The sequence below is a fragment of the Coptis chinensis genome, chromosome 6, assembly GCF_015680905.1.
Source record: "Coptis chinensis isolate HL-2020 chromosome 6, ASM1568090v1, whole genome shotgun sequence".
Taxonomy (NCBI): Eukaryota; Viridiplantae; Streptophyta; class Magnoliopsida; order Ranunculales; family Ranunculaceae; genus Coptis; species Coptis chinensis.
Genome location: NC_141461.1, coordinates 39,328,497 through 39,344,416, shown reverse-complemented (window position 1 = coordinate 39,344,416; position 15,920 = coordinate 39,328,497).

The window sequence follows — 15,920 nt, the reverse complement described above, 5'->3', positions numbered from 1 at the left end:
CTTGCTAGCGACATTTGGCCCATGATGAATATTATCAATTTTTAGCCTGTTTCAAATGCGTTCATTGATGCTGGTATTATCAGCCAAAGGTTTTACAAGTTTAAGATCCGTTCACTTAAAGATACCTCTCATATGTACAATCTTAGTATTAAATATAATGGGGTAATTATAATCTTAGCCCAAGTTTGTTGGTGTTATCCCTCACATGAGGAAGAAGGAAAAAACAGGTACTGTTTGTGTGAAGAAGTCAGAGCATGCGCGCTCAGATTGGTCGTGCCCAAGGCGCGCCCGCGCCCTTGCCGTGAAAAAGAAGATAATTTTTTTCAGTCTCTCACGAAACATGTCTACTGGAAGTTTGGATGGAAAAATAAGAGGGCGCGTGCACGCTCGAATTGGCCTTGCCTAGAGCGCGCCCGCACTCATGCCTAAACATGTCTACTGGAGTTTGGGAAACTATAAATATAAGAGGATGCAGCAGCTCAGATTAATCTTGCCAAGAGCGCCCTTTTCATGCCTAAACATGCCAGATTTTGATTTTTATACAGTAAACACGAAATTTCGCAGACGCGCCGAAATTTCAGATTACTATAAAAACAGAAGTTAGGTTTTGGAAAACCAAGTCTTGAATAGAAACCCAATTTTGAGAGCAACCAAAATTGAGATAAAACCCTTGCAAAAGAGAAAAGCATGGGAGAGAAAAAGAAATCTAGTAAGTTTGGAGAGACTTGAGAGGAGTGATTGTAATCTTCCTTCCCATACTTATAAAATGATTAGCTCTTGTGGAAGTAAGCATCATTGGCCGAACCACGGTACATCTTTGCATTGTGGTATGTTTTACTTTTCTTTGCTTTATTATTATTTGTTTGTGATAGTTGTTGATTGCTTAGGAAGTTGGTTTGGTTGTTGGTTGTGGTGAAAGTTTAGATTTTTATTAGAGTAGTAAATTGTCCAAGTGTAAGCTATCTTAGTGGGAATCGATTAGTATCATTTTCCCCAACAAGTGGTATCGAGCCGTGGTTAGATTAATCACAAAGATAGTTATCCAAATCTTGCTTTCGAAGGTGTTTGATAAAATTTCTGAGAGGTGGTTTGAGTTGAAATAACTTGTTAAGATGGATCATTCTATAAACACTCACATGACTAGTCTAAATAGAGGTAACTACACCGTACTTTTTGAAAAACCAAAAGATGGAAGACTTGCTTTATTGCAATGACTTGGCACAACCCATTGAGAATGGAGGAGTAAAACCGGATACAGTATCCAATATTAATTGGAAGATGCTTGATGAAAAAGTGATTGGGTGCATTAGACCACGAATTGACAACAATGTAATCCGCCTTGTATCCCAAGAGACCACAACTTTTAGCCTGTCGAAGACATTAAAAGACCTCTACGAGAAGACAAGAAAGGGCCTTACCGAGTAGCTCCTATCACTTTCGAGATCCTTTTGTTCTGAAAAAGCAAAGAGAGAGGCAAAAGTAGAAAGCCATCTCATTCTAGAGGCGATGACAAAAGAAAATCTAGGAGCGCGAGTAGACCTCCTAAGAAAGACTTGTCGTGCTATCATTGCGGTATCCGTGGCCACTTAAAGTATGAATGCATAGAATTGAAGATGGATGAGAAGACTAGTACCGTACATGAAGACAAGTTAGAGTTGAAAGAAAGCACCACCGATCGAGACTCCACTATCATAGCTTCAGAAGGTGAAGTAGGAATTGTGTCAGATTGTGACGAGTTATGCTTGAGCACTTCATACCAGGGTACAGAGTGGGTGGTAGATATAGGTGCTTCCTACCACGTCACACCCCACAAGAGTTTCTTCACTACCTACAAATCGGGTGATTTTGGTGAGGTGAAGATGGGTAACAATGAAGTCTCGAAGATTATAGGCATTGGTGATGTTTATATAGAAACCAATGTCGGCTACACGTTGACACTCAAGGATGTAAGACATGTCCTTGACAATCGACTAAGCCTAATTTCTGCTGGAAAGCTGCCTCCTCCAACTTAACTTGTTTGGCTGCATTGAAGGAGTCTTCAAAAACATTAATTACTCTCAGAGCAAAACGAATGGCATTTTCAGCTGACCTCTTCTTTACCTCCTGCACCACTTTGGAATAGAACTCAGAGGTCTCCTCCAAGAGATCACCAGCTTTCTTTTTAGAACGTAGACGCTTCTCTTTGAGAGCCCTCTCATAACCTATCATGACTTCATTTGCATGAGTAATGACTTGGCCAAGGGTTCTCATCTCGGTATTCCTACAGTGAAGCTCCCCTTGGACTTGGTCATGCTTTGCTTGCAGGGTGGTAAATTGGGAGCGTAGTTCCAAGAACTTCACTTTCCAAGAGGCAGCCTCAGCAACTCCTTTTTTTGCCTTATCTAGAGAGTTTCAGAGGTTGGAGATCACATCTCTCGTGTTCCTAAAACCAGCATCAGATTTCTTCTCTTTTGCCAAAAGTTGGTCAACCTGGGTTTGCAGCTCCTCAGCTCTTTTCTCAACAACTTCTTTCGCCCAGATCAGCTCACCAGTAGCCATGTCATCAGTGGCTGTATCGGCTGAGGCCGCAAAGATTGGGTCTTTCATGGCCAAAAAGTTATTTACTAACTGAAAAAGAATATAGAATGTGTAAGCAACATAATGAGATGAACAAGACATGGTATATAGAAAAAATTCTTACATTGGCCAGATAAACAACAGATTTGTGGAATGACAGATCCAGGCTACCAACCATATTGGCTTCAACTTTATCAATAGGAAGTCGCGTAGCTTTCATAACTCAAAGCGATATCAACATCATTGGTGAGTGTTTGTTGGTAGCGGAAGCTCATCAATTCGCCCCATACCTCATCTCCACAATCATCTCCCTTCGGAGAATCTAGAGATTGTGGCGAAAGGGAATGTCGTTGCTTACCCTCCTCCTATCTCCAAATTGAGGATAGGGGAGAACAACGATTCTGACAATTGTCTCGGTGGCGCCCTTCCCTTTCGGTCATCGAGGAGGAAGGATTAATAGTAAACAATACATAGTCACCGGCTGTTCCCGACCTATAGGAGGATCCGAACTAGTAGAAACACTTATCGAGTGGGGAATAGTCACGGGGAACCTTCACGGATATAGAGGGCTTAAATTTTTGTTCTCTTTACCGGGTAGAGGCAACATCGAAGCAAAGAGTAGGATCGGCTCTCTTCAACTTTGAACGATTGGGCGACGCGTACTTCCCTCTTAAAATTGCTAGCAGCCGAAGTTCATGAGGCAGTTTAGGGCCCCTCCCGCCAGTGATCACACAATCATCACTGACATCAGGCTCCTAAATTGAACCCGATGTCGCAGCATCACTGGAAGCTACCACAGAACTATTCTCTTTGTGGCTTCCTCTTCTTGTAGTACTCAAAGAGGATTCATCTTGAACTGGAGGAGGAAGAAGACCAAAGATTACGATCCATAGGAGTAGAAAATACATGCACCTTAACTCACGAAGATTTATCCCAAAAGGGGAAAAGTCGGGGGCAAGTGTCAGCAGTTCTTCAGCAGACAAATTGAAATATTCAAAGAGATGGGTGGGGTCAGGAACTATCACCCAGGGCATCCTTTGATCATTGGGGATTTTCTTGATGAAGTCCACCATGGCAACATCAGTTGCAGTTAATTGGTTCCAGGGGAAAGAGTCATATAAGGAATAATAGCAAAGGAACTCAGTCGAAAGACTCTTATGATGATTGTAAAATTCATGAGAAAATAGACTTACTAGTCGAGACATGAATGTGTTTTCTAGGAACGAATCCCGCTAGCTCACTATCGGCATCCTGAGGAGGATGAGCGTCCCACCGATCACCCAACACTCCACACGGGTGATCACCTGACCCCGACACTCTGCTTTCCCTAAAAAACGATCGGAGAGTTCTTATCTCCGGTCATGAGGTAGTAGTAAGATTGGTCTCGAATATGGTGGACCTTATAAAAATACCCAAACACCCAATGATTCAGAACGAATCCATGTTTCTTTGCCAGTATGGCAGAGCACATGACAATTCTATAGAACAGGGGTGTTGCTTGACCAAGAGCAAGATTGAAGTGGATCGGATATTCTCTCTCGGTGGGTGTAGGGAAGGGTGAGTCCGCCCTAAGTTGACCGGACAGATGAGTGTTACTTCCTTGTAGGCCAACTCATCAGACAATCTTCCCCACTTAAGACCAATATCAGCAGGGATGTGAAATTTCTCTCGGATCAGTTCCAGGGATGAGAGATCCCCGAAGTTTATAAGTGACTAGTTGGGATTCATGATCAGAAAAGAAAGAAAGTTTGAAGTTTTGGTTAAACCCTAACGGAAGATCAAAGGGTTTCAGTATACAGGGAAAAGATAGCGGAAGAGATAATGAGGGCTCTCTCACCAGATCCTTTATATATATATATATGATGGACAGTTACGATTAGCCTGAGTGTTGCATCTTTTTGGGATGGAACTGCCATCATTACCTTTTTTGGGAAACGACGTGTCTGCTCGAGCCGTCTTTTCAGAGCCTTAATTAGGTGAGTCCGTAAGCGGTTCCAACAAGCTTTTTATGAAAAAGATTCTCGCCAAAAGCGATGTAAGCTTCAAGTGCTAGATGGCATGAGAGGGGGCATCATAAAGGGGATTTCCATCATTGATTAGATGACACGTGTATGGGAAATGACCGGGACTATAGATGTCGAGAATGAGACAAAAGCCATCGGTCCGGTTATGTGAATAAGTGATCTCATGTTTATCAACGAGTGTTTAATAAGCATGTGCTGAACCGTGACTAACCCTTGCCTCGAAGCATAACATTTTTCTAAGTTAGATTAGAACTGTTATGGGCGGTTCTGAAACGAAAAAATTGAAAATGGCGATCTTTGATGATAAGGAGGAATCGAATGGCGTATCTTTAAGAGTTGCCTTTTAGATCTAATCTTTCCATATGTGATGGGATATTATGACCAACAAAGAAACCTACCTCTAATAAGATACGGTTTAGATTCGGACTTTCATAAGGATAGGATTCCTAATAGGAAGGTAGAAAAGATGGAAGGGAACTCACAAAGCGGTGAGGTTAACCCTAACCATGGACTCTCAAGACTCTTCCTATATAAACCATATGAATTTAGTCTTAGGAACTACGCAAAATAGGGTTTGATTCTTCTAAATAAAACAAAGAGATCGTCTCTGCTTGACCACTAGGCGGTTCAACCTTGAACTCTAAATCATCTCATCCCTTCTCTATCAAGAAAAAGCTCTTTGAATCACAAGACCGCAGGGAGGATCGAGGGGGATATCGGGGCATATTCAGAAAAAATCCCTACAATGGCTATAATAAAGACATACATTACGAGCCGTTGTGGGCCGAGGAGGATTGGCTATGGAGGTTGCCGAGGGTGAAGGCGAGCTCACGGACGGGGCAATGAGATCGGTTGGTGGTGACATCACTTTGGTATTGAGTTGAATAGTTTGCTTGCGTTGTCGAGTCACTATGAAATGAGCTCGGAAGGACAAGGATTCGAGGTCGGTTGGTAGTTAAAGATGTCTTTGGACATGTAATGCGATATCCATTGGTTATGGATATTAGCCCGCCACATCCCCATCTCGGTAGAATTAAGCTTTGTATGGGGAAGCGATATCTTTGAGAGAACGAACATGTGTGCGGTGCATGCGAGGTCGCGAGTAGTTTTGAAACCTGAATAGGAACGCTTCATTTTGGTGGGTGAAAATATTAAGTACTTGAAAAGACGAGACATAAAAAGCGTGTCGGTTAGGGTTCAGTGCAATGATGGCCTGCATTGGGAACTAAACGCGGCCGCGGTATAAAGGCGGTTTGGGGAATTGAAGAGTTAGTGGTTTGGTTCATTTTCTTGGACTTTTGAGAATGTTGATTTTCGAGGTTAGTGCTTTCACTTCCATTTTCTTTCTCTCGCTTTGATTGATAAACTTTGCTTATTAGGTTCTTCTATTTTTTGTTTCAAAATATGTCCGATTAGATGATACCGATCTAACGAGGTTATAGTAGAGTCGATAGGGTTTGAAAGTGGGGAAGAATATGTAATTGTTATGGGGAGTAGCTCACGGCGTGCGGATGAGGGGTTCTACTTCTAGTGGATTGCCCCTAGAATTGTAGATGAGTGTGTTGTGGAGAGTTTGTAGATTTAAAGGGATGCTTATGATATAGATGTGAGCAACCTAGAGATACATGAACTAGGGGCGACATGGATGCCTTAAGCAACAGCGTTCGTCCTGAGGGATATGGGATGGTAGTTTGTGAGGGGGCAATTGCGGTGGCATGATAATACCGATTCTCGAGAAGCTTACTTGTAGTTTTGAACTTTGTAAGAAAACACAATGGAGATTCGTTGGCAACACCCGGCGTTTGCTTAGAGTTTTGACCGGATTGAATGAGAGCCGGAGCACCGCGTTGAGGTCGGGCGATATTATTGAGCACACTCACCGTGAAGTGATCTTGTGCTAATAATTTTAGTTTCGCGCACGTTGTGAAGAAGTCTAAGCGTCTGGATGGTGTGAAAACGAGCCTTGGGAGAAGGCCATTGTTGTTAATTGGAAATTATTGTGCTAGTGGGTTTGGAGTTCATACTAGGGTTTTGTAATTTTTCTTTGGTATGTTTTTGTGTCATTTGTTGTATATTGAGCAATATTTGTTTTCTTGGCCCGACCTTGGAAGTGCTTGTCTTACAAAAAGGTTGCTATTACAAAGCGAACAAACCGAGGAATGATTGAGAAGTTTGCTAAGCTTCGAAATGTGAAGCGCACGAGGTAGCGACCTACTTTAATGGAAAGGGGAGGTCGTGAGATAAGGTTGAAGAGGAAGAGTCAAAGAAAAGAGCTTTGCGGTCGGGTTGATAGTGAGTCTTCACCATAAATTTGTCATGGAGAGGGATGATAGTGTGTTGTAACTAGGGGACTGGGAGCGAGCCGGAGTGGGCATGTGAGGGCTGTGGGTGGTGATGGGACCTCAGGGGGTGATGGTGGCGTGCCCAGCGTCTTGGTGGGAAGGGTCACCACTTTGGATCTGAGCCTACTCTCGGGGAACACACGGGGAAGTGTGAACCCTTGCTGTTAGATGTAGATGAGCTTAGTGTTCGGTTAAGTGAACACGGAAGCTTCTTTGAAAAGAAAGAATGAGCTCCGATGGCCAGTGGTAAAGGAAGCTCGTTTGGAGGGTATTACGAGGGAGACTCGAGTCAACTGAACTAGTGGTAGGTGGGTGGACATACTAGGGAGGCTCGAGTGGCGGTTGAGGTCGATCTGAGAGGGTCAATCTAAAGCGATCTGGACACAGGTCCCCGTGAGAAAAGAAGGGGTACTAATGGTTGTTGTTGCTCCTGTAGGAGAGGGAAAGAAAAGGCTTCTAGCAAGGGAGTAGTGCCTCTGGGTAAGGGAAAGGGTGGTGCTCTTGAGAAGGGGTCACCTATGTCGATCCGGACAACTGAGGTGAAACTTAGTATATATGATGAGGTCCATTGTAGCTTCAAATTCGGCTCTTGTTCTTGAGTTGCTTCTTTGGATAGCATTGCTCTTGATGGAGATCGCGGAACCTAGATGCCATGGGAGACCTTTGCTGACGTGGGGGCAATGGACCTTAGGTATTGCCTAGTAAGTGTTTGTGTGATTTGGCTTTTAGTTGTGTATAAGTAGAATGATGTATTGATGTTGCTACGTGGGTACTATCATCGGGTAAATTTGAAAAGAAAAAGAGTTGGGATCGTTTGGTGGAAAAATGAAAGAGAGAAAAGTTGAGAAAGAAAGAAGAGAACGTTAGAATGCAGTTCAAGTTTCACTCGAGGCTAGTTATGATGAACTAAAAAGCAACACTATCGAATTAAACTTTTGGAGAAAATCATCTTGGTCGGGCATTGGAGGAAACGAATGACGGGGGTGGCATTGTACATGGGGTATGTGGAGAAAACAACGACTAACGGCAAGGCGCCAAAAGATGCCTATAAGGCTCTGTCGGAGGTGATTGGTGGCTAAAGACTATAAATGAAATGGAGCAGAAGTATCTTGCTTTCTGGGGAGGGACCCGAGCGTGGGGCTTGAGGTCTGTGGTGTTAGGCGCTTTTGGAGATGCTAGTATCGTTCTTCTGTGTTTTGAAGATCATGTTCTTTTGAATGACGTTACCTTGGATCTAGCCGGGATGTAGCCTTGTCTCCAATAGAAGATGTTGTTAGAGATGAAGAGTGGACCCTCTTTGTCTTGAAGCTCTTCTTGATGTGTCTTAGAGTTGTTTCTCTTGAGAGATGTGAGTTATTCCTTCTTTGTTGATGATACCATAGGCTGGTTTCTCTTGAATTGGCATGTGCTTGGGATACATTTAAGAGTTGGTTTCCCTCCGGCTGACACAGGGCAGCTTCGTTTATTATTTGTACTAAGAGGCTGGTTTCTGGCTCTCGGCAAACTTGATTAGATTATGAACGGTTTCTGAGGTTTGTTGGTGGGTTCACATTTTGCACTTATGAAATGCATGTTTGCTTTGAAGTATTAGCTTATTTTTCTTGAATGCTTGTTGCATGTTGTTTTGACATCTCAATAGGAATTTGACCTAGAGATGTATGTCCTGGCCGTCTTAGGAAGATTTAGGATGCCATGAAGCATTTGAGGCTCGATTGGCGTGCCACTTAAGTGTTTTAACTCTAGAGAGTGTTTTGAGCTCGAGTGAGTTTGTTATTCTTCTTCAAAGCGTTATGTCTTGAGTTGACCCTAGAAGTGTAGGTCTCCAACTAGTGAGGGAGTGTTGGATCTCATAAGCCCCCGAGCTTTCGAGTGAGTGTTTTAGCGAGGTAATGGTGTTGCTCTTAGAGAGTGTTACGCGAGTTGACTCTAGCAATGTAGGTCTCCAACTAGTGAAATATTAAGGCTATGTAGCTGTGAGCTCAGTGAGTGTTTTTAGCATAGAAAGCGTTTGAGCTCACGGAGAGTGTTTTAGTTCAAGTAAGTGTTTTGCTCTGAGAGAGCAAAGGTACATACATATGTTTGTTAACATTAAGAGGTCATTGTGCATTGATGCAAACAAAGAACTATGTGTATAATGATAAAGAGGTAAGAACTCATGCAAATAGAATTATTATTGATAAAATTTCTTTAATAAGAAAGTATTCCAAAGTATATATGGATTGAAACTTACATCTATTCTCCAATCTCATTATCTCATCACTATTGGAGAATAGAAGTGAAAAAGGGAAGAAGATGAGTTGGGGCTGAATTATCACCTCTCTTCCGAATTTGATTGGATTGGTTTAGATTCGGTTACCAAAAGAAAAGACTTTGATAGCTATATTTTGGTAACTAAAAAGAAAACGGTGTTAATTGACTTAATTCTCGTTAAACAATCCCAATCCCAAAAGAATATCTATTGAGAATGGGTGCACCCACAAGTTGATTTGTCGGATACCTCTCTAAATCGGACTCAATCTATTCATCTTTCATTGGTTAAAATACGACTTTGTGTAAAGGCGGTAAAATAAATGGAGCTACTATTACTAAAGTTTAAAATGTGTATAAGAAAAGTGTTTACTTTATGGAAACAATATTATTTAATAATGTTATTATTCCTACTTCTCTGACTATAGGGTTGCACTTTTTACCCAATATGGGAGGCAGCATCCATTGATGAATGGTTATACAATGGCGGTCCTTATGAACTAATTGTTCTACACTTCTTACTTGGTGTAGCTTGTTACATGGATTAGGTGAGTGGAAACTTAGTTTCCGTTTAGGTATTATCCCTTGGATTCATTGCATATTTAGACTCCGTGGCGATTCTTTTTGTTGTTTTCTTGATCTACCCGATTGGTCAAGGAAGCTTCTACGATGGTATGCCTCTAGGAATCTCTGGTACTTTCAATTTCATGATTGTATTCGGGGTGAGCACAACATCCTTATGCACCCATTTCACATGTTGGTGGGCTTGGTGTATTCGGTGGCTCCATATTCCATTGTTATGCATGGTTCCTTGGTAACCTCTAGTTTGATCAGGAAAACCACGAGAAAATGAATCTACTAATGAAGGTTACAAATTAGGTCAAGAGGAAGAAACTTATAATATCATAGCTGCTCATATGGTTATTTTGGCCGATTGATCTTCCAATATGCTAGTTTCAACAATTCTAGTTCTTTACACTTCTTCTTAGGCGCTTGGCTTGTGGTAGGTATTTGGTTTCTTGCTTTGGGTATCAACACCATGGCTTTCAACCTAAATGGTTTTAATTTCAACCAATCCGTAGTTGATAGTCAAGGTGGTGTAATTAACATGAGATACCATCAACCGCTAACCTTGGTATGGAAGTTATGCATGAGCGTAATGCTCCGCAACTTCCCTCTAGACCTAGCTCTTTGTTGAAGTTCCATCCACAAATGGCTAGGTCTTAGTGTCTGTGAGTTTTAGTGTATATGAGTTGTTGAAGTTGCAAGAGTAATAACAAAATTCTTGTTTTGTTAAGAATTTTGTTATTACTCCTACATTTTTTAGTAAAAATAAGAAAATAGAATAGATCTTTGGAAAATTCTTGATTATAATATGTTATGTATTATTTTCTTAAAAAATAATATTATATATAATACAATCTAAATATGTTCTTAACACTTTTTATTTTATAAAGATAATATAAAGTAGAAGGGCGGATGTAGCTAAGTGGATCAAAGATGGATTGTGAATCCACCATCTTGTGAGTTCAATTCCGTCGTTAAGCTCATTCAATAATCATATATTTATTTAATTTAAATATTAATATAATATTATTAAATATGTTATGTATGGCGTGCCCTAAGGGCATATCGGTTGAAGTAGATTCTTCTTTTTTGATCAATCAAAACCCCTTCCCAAACTGTACAAGCTTCTTCCAAAGCATCACGACTTTTACGGATGTATATGATGATATCTAGGCCGGATGGATCTCATGAATCATTATGATCAAATACCACATGAATGGATATATAGGAATCCAAATCTGCCCGATCTTCACATCCTAGGTCTCCCCTCACATCATAAAACTTATGTTCTTCATGTGGCGATTCGGACCGAATGACTCTTGAAATTACGTATAGCTCCCCACCCAAGATAGTTTATCTGGGAAGCCCGCTCTAGCCCCGATTCTCCTTTTTATCCTCCGGCTTTATCCGGATAGAAAATGTTTGATGGGGCCCATCCACCCACATTCAATCCGCTCTATTTGCAACACATCCTCATCCTCTACGGTACTGGGTCTTTCTAGCTTTTCCACTTTTATGACCCTTCCTTCTGATCTTGGGATTACAGCCATCACATAAGCCAACACATCTGCATGTTGGTTCTCTTCGTGGCCCAAATGTATGAATTTAACATTCTCGAATTTCTCGTTTTTTTTAAGTAAAACCTCCAAATACTTTGCCATTCAGTATCGAGCTATGAATCCCCATTAAGCGACATATGGACGAGTTTGAATCTGAATATACCGTTAACTCCTTTACTCCTATATCCATTTGCCATTTCAATCTCACTATTACGACCTTATACTCGAATCATTGTTCGATGCCATGAATCCTAGTTTCATCGTCAATTCCATTCTTGTGTTGTCTTGTGTGACCAATACTACTCCTATTTCGCTATCCGAATTTGTTGCGGATCCATCTGCGAATACCCACCAACCATTTCTCTTATACCACAAGTCCAAAAGGTCTTGGTTTGGGTCGTTCTCAGGCTCCATGACCATCTCTTCCCCCCAAGTGGGATCTTCATCTGGAAACTCGGCTAGAAACTCTGCCATGGCTTGCGCCTTCTTTGTTGTTCTGATCTGGTATTGGATTTCATAAGAACTAAGCAATACGACCCACTTTAGCATTCTCCCAGATTTCTCTGCTCTCAATTCGTTAATACCACAGCTGAATGTGATTAGAAGTATGGCTTCAACTCCGATGCTGAGAAAATTATAGCGAACGCGTACTTCTCGATCCTACTATACTGGGCCTCTGTGCCCAATAAAATTTTGCTCTGGATGTAGACCGGCTTTTCGATCTTGTCGACAATTTGGATGAGAATTGAGTTGATCGCGTACTCCATGACCCCTAGGTACAGATACAATTTCTCCCCTTGCTCTGATCGTGACAATAATGGAGCATTTCCCAATTAATAACATCACTTCAGTTCCTAGAACGCATTCTCACACTCTGCAGTCCACTGGAAATTCTGGGTCCTCCTTAGTAATCGATACAATGGTATACACTTGTCTAATGATTACGAAATGAATTTGTTCAATGTCACGACCCTCCCCACTAACCGTTGTACTTCCTCGACATTTTGGGGTGACGGCATCTCCACGTACTAGCTACCTAATCTGGTCGGGATTCGCCTCTATTCCATGATGTGTGATAATATAACCCAAAAATTTCCCTATGGTTACCCCGAATATGCACTTCTCCGGGTTAAGCTTTAGTCTGTGTTTCCACAGTATGTTAAAAGTTTCCTTCAGACCCTCCAAGTGTTTCTCTTTCGACATGCTCTTTTCTACCATGTCGTCGATGGAGATTTATATCCCCTTTCGTATTTTTCCACTAATTCAAAACATCAAAATTAGGACACAGGCTACACTTATTATAGGACTGCTACTAACCGTTGTTTACTAATGGAAAGCCAAGAAATCAGTTTATTTTGCTACCAAGTATTTATTATATTATATTTGGGCCGAATATCATTAGTCTCATTCTCTCAGGATTCCAAAAACATTTTGCCAAATGTATTGTTTCCCTCTCCTCCCGCCATCTTCTAACTCTGAAGGGAAATAAAAATTTCATTGAAACTCTCTTATCTACCCTTCAACAAAACATTTAACATGTTTCAATTCTCTTGAAGCACAGCACCGCACCGGTCTTTCACTCCACTCCTTTAGGTAATTACTAATATTTCAAGGTTAAAACTTTATACTTTTTTTTTTTTTTTTTTTTTTTTTTTTTGAAATGGCTAGGGTTAAAGGCTGACCCCAACCTTTTATTTAATCAAAGCTAAAGTACATTTTTCCTTCTTTATCCCTTTTAACAAATTCATACATTTTTTGGTCCATTGGAGGGATATGATACAAAATATCATTACATGAGGACTTCCTCAGCTTGGATAGATAGTTAGCTACTTGGTTTCCTTCTCTAAAAACATGTTTAAAAAAGATTTCGTCAAACTTTGGAATATCAGCCCATATCTGCGCTATTAGATTCCTGCAATACCATGGCGACACTTCTTCCTTCCTAATTATTTGGATCACTCGCATAGAATCTGATTGAACTTGGAGTCTATGTATGTTCATCGCTATCGCTCCTTCAAGCCCTTTTTGTACCGCAAGCAGTTCCTGGTGTAACACCGATATTTCTTTTGGAGCTACCTACCTTTATCGCCTTGAGTAACATCTCCATTGCAGTCTCGTATTGCTCCTCCAAACCCTGCGCTTCCACCTTGGAGAGAGCCATCAGAGTTAAGAGTGTGAGCTGTGTCTGACTTCTCCCATCGCACCCATTTTGCTTCATTGTTGTTGAACTTTGCCCCTACACCCAGTCTGGCCAAGAGGGCTCTCAATAATCCATCCTCCTTAACTGTTTCTAGCATCTTCCCTAAGTATATCTTCATACACAGCTCATTAATAATGGGGGCTTTTTTTTATAAGCAATCATATCCTTTTGTCTAAATTTTCCTCTCTATTTTTTTTTATTTTTTTTTGTGAGCAAACTCATAGATCTTCTTCATGGATTAACGTGTTACTGATTTTGCCCATTTGTTTTTCAAGCTTCAATCCTTGCATTTTCAAGCTTAAATCTTTGGGCTTCCAAGCTTAAATGTTTTAGTAGCGGTCGAATATTTTGCTTATCTTTCGACTTTCAAGATTGTAGTTGGGCGCTTTCAGTTTGCTCGAAAAAAAATCCTAAACCACTTTTGCTCAAAGTTATTGGTAAATTTATTGCTCAAACTCATTTTATTGTTTGTCCTGGAAAGCAGATTCTTTAGAAAGTAGAAAGTAGATTTTTTGTTCACTTTGATGTTGTTGTGTTGATAAGTTATGGCCGGTGGGACTTTAATTGTTTTTGTTGTTGCCTGCAATTGTTTGAATGTGTCGAGTGATGACAGTCCCATTTGCTAGATTGAAGTTGTCGATTTCAAAACCTTAAATGTACCATTCATCAATATTACCTTACTCATGGATTTCATGTGTATAATTTGAGTAAGGTGTTCGTCCACACCTTAGGACATGCCTTTTATTAGAAATGAAATATGCTTCAAGGGAACTTGTGAGAAAGATTTTTGCTTTGATAGATTTCTACTTCTTAAAGATGACTTACTACGGAAGTTATCTAAAAATTACAAGTTTTGTTTTCTTAAATGAGAAAGAGAGAGAAAAATAGGTAGAGGATTAATCCTACTCATGCAAAGTCTAGCTACATATCTTTTAGAAAACATGATCACTACCATCTCTAATCCGTTTTGGGTTCATAGACAAACCTGAAAACGGACTTGAGTATCGATCCCTAGCAAGATATACTTATCTCTAAGTCCATCTTGCTAGCATAAAGTTGATGCTGAGATTTCATTTTCTTGAAGAAAAAAATATCCATTCAACTCCTAGTTTCATTCTACACCCAGCCATGGGCAAATCTAAAATTTCATCAGTATTCACGAGGAGACTTATGGGCGTGACTAGATGTTTTTTTTAGGTCACGACGCCTTGAACTCACCTCGAGCTCCAGGCTCCAATCTTGGTCGATCACTATCATTTTGTCACAGGATGTAAAATGATTCCCAAGTGCTTAAGTAATGATTTTGGATTCCAAAGTCGTATCCTGATCCTCACATGAGAATCATTAACCCTCCCCTTGGGAAGGTTTTAGCTCATGATTATGGGAGTGAAATGATATGCAAATTTGGGTTATGCTAAGTTAAGAAAACTAGAAGAAGAGGAATGAAAAGAGCTGATTTTTACTTGAAGAAAAACAGATTTTATTTTGAAGAACAAAAGTTACACTATTAACACTATTACAAGAACTTAAAACTTAGCAAAAAATGAAAACATGCATGAATGGGAATTGAATGGGAGTGAATACTAAATCAGCCCATTTAAAGAGCCTTCTCTCATTCTCCCATGTGAAATCACCTCCCACAATTTACTTACATTTAATTTCATCTTATCTCCAAATCATACAAAGCCAAAACTTAACACTATTTAGCACAAAGAGTCTAGTCAATGTATTTAATACATGCAATGTGTCAATTTGTGCCAATAATTTGTTGGTTTGAGGATCCAATTATGTCTTGACTTGCTCTATGATTGATGACTCATCCCATCTTGTGGTCTGTTTTGAGTGGGTCCACGTAGTCTTTGTGTCTAGTGGATTTAGATAGAGTTTGTAGGCACTAATTGTTGGGCGATGGTTTACTTGCGATTTGAAGTCGGGTTGAGGAAGATAGAGTTTGTTTTGAAGGGTTTGAACTTTTGAAAATCGTTACGGCACATTATTCTGTTATGACTGGAGGTTTTCCAAAAATCTGTTTGAGTCCCTAGGCTTTAGTTGGGCTTCATTAAGCTTTGCATGGGCTACATTGAAAATAAAATTTTATGTAGACACATTATTATGTGCTTAAATACTAGCTTTATCCTAATTTTTACATTGATTGCTTAAACTAAGCAAAATAGAGCGATGAAAAAGTACAAAAATATGATTATTTTATGATTATTAAACACATAATTAACCAAAATGTTATGTCTCTATTGATAATTGGGGTTTTATATTGCATTTTTGGGTGCTTATCATCGAGCATAAGTGTTTGAAACTAAATTTTGAAATTAGAACATAAGTGCCTTCTAATTATCAATGATCATGTAAATAGAATTTTAATTTAGATATATGATTCGAACACATATTCACATGATACAAGTATTAGAAA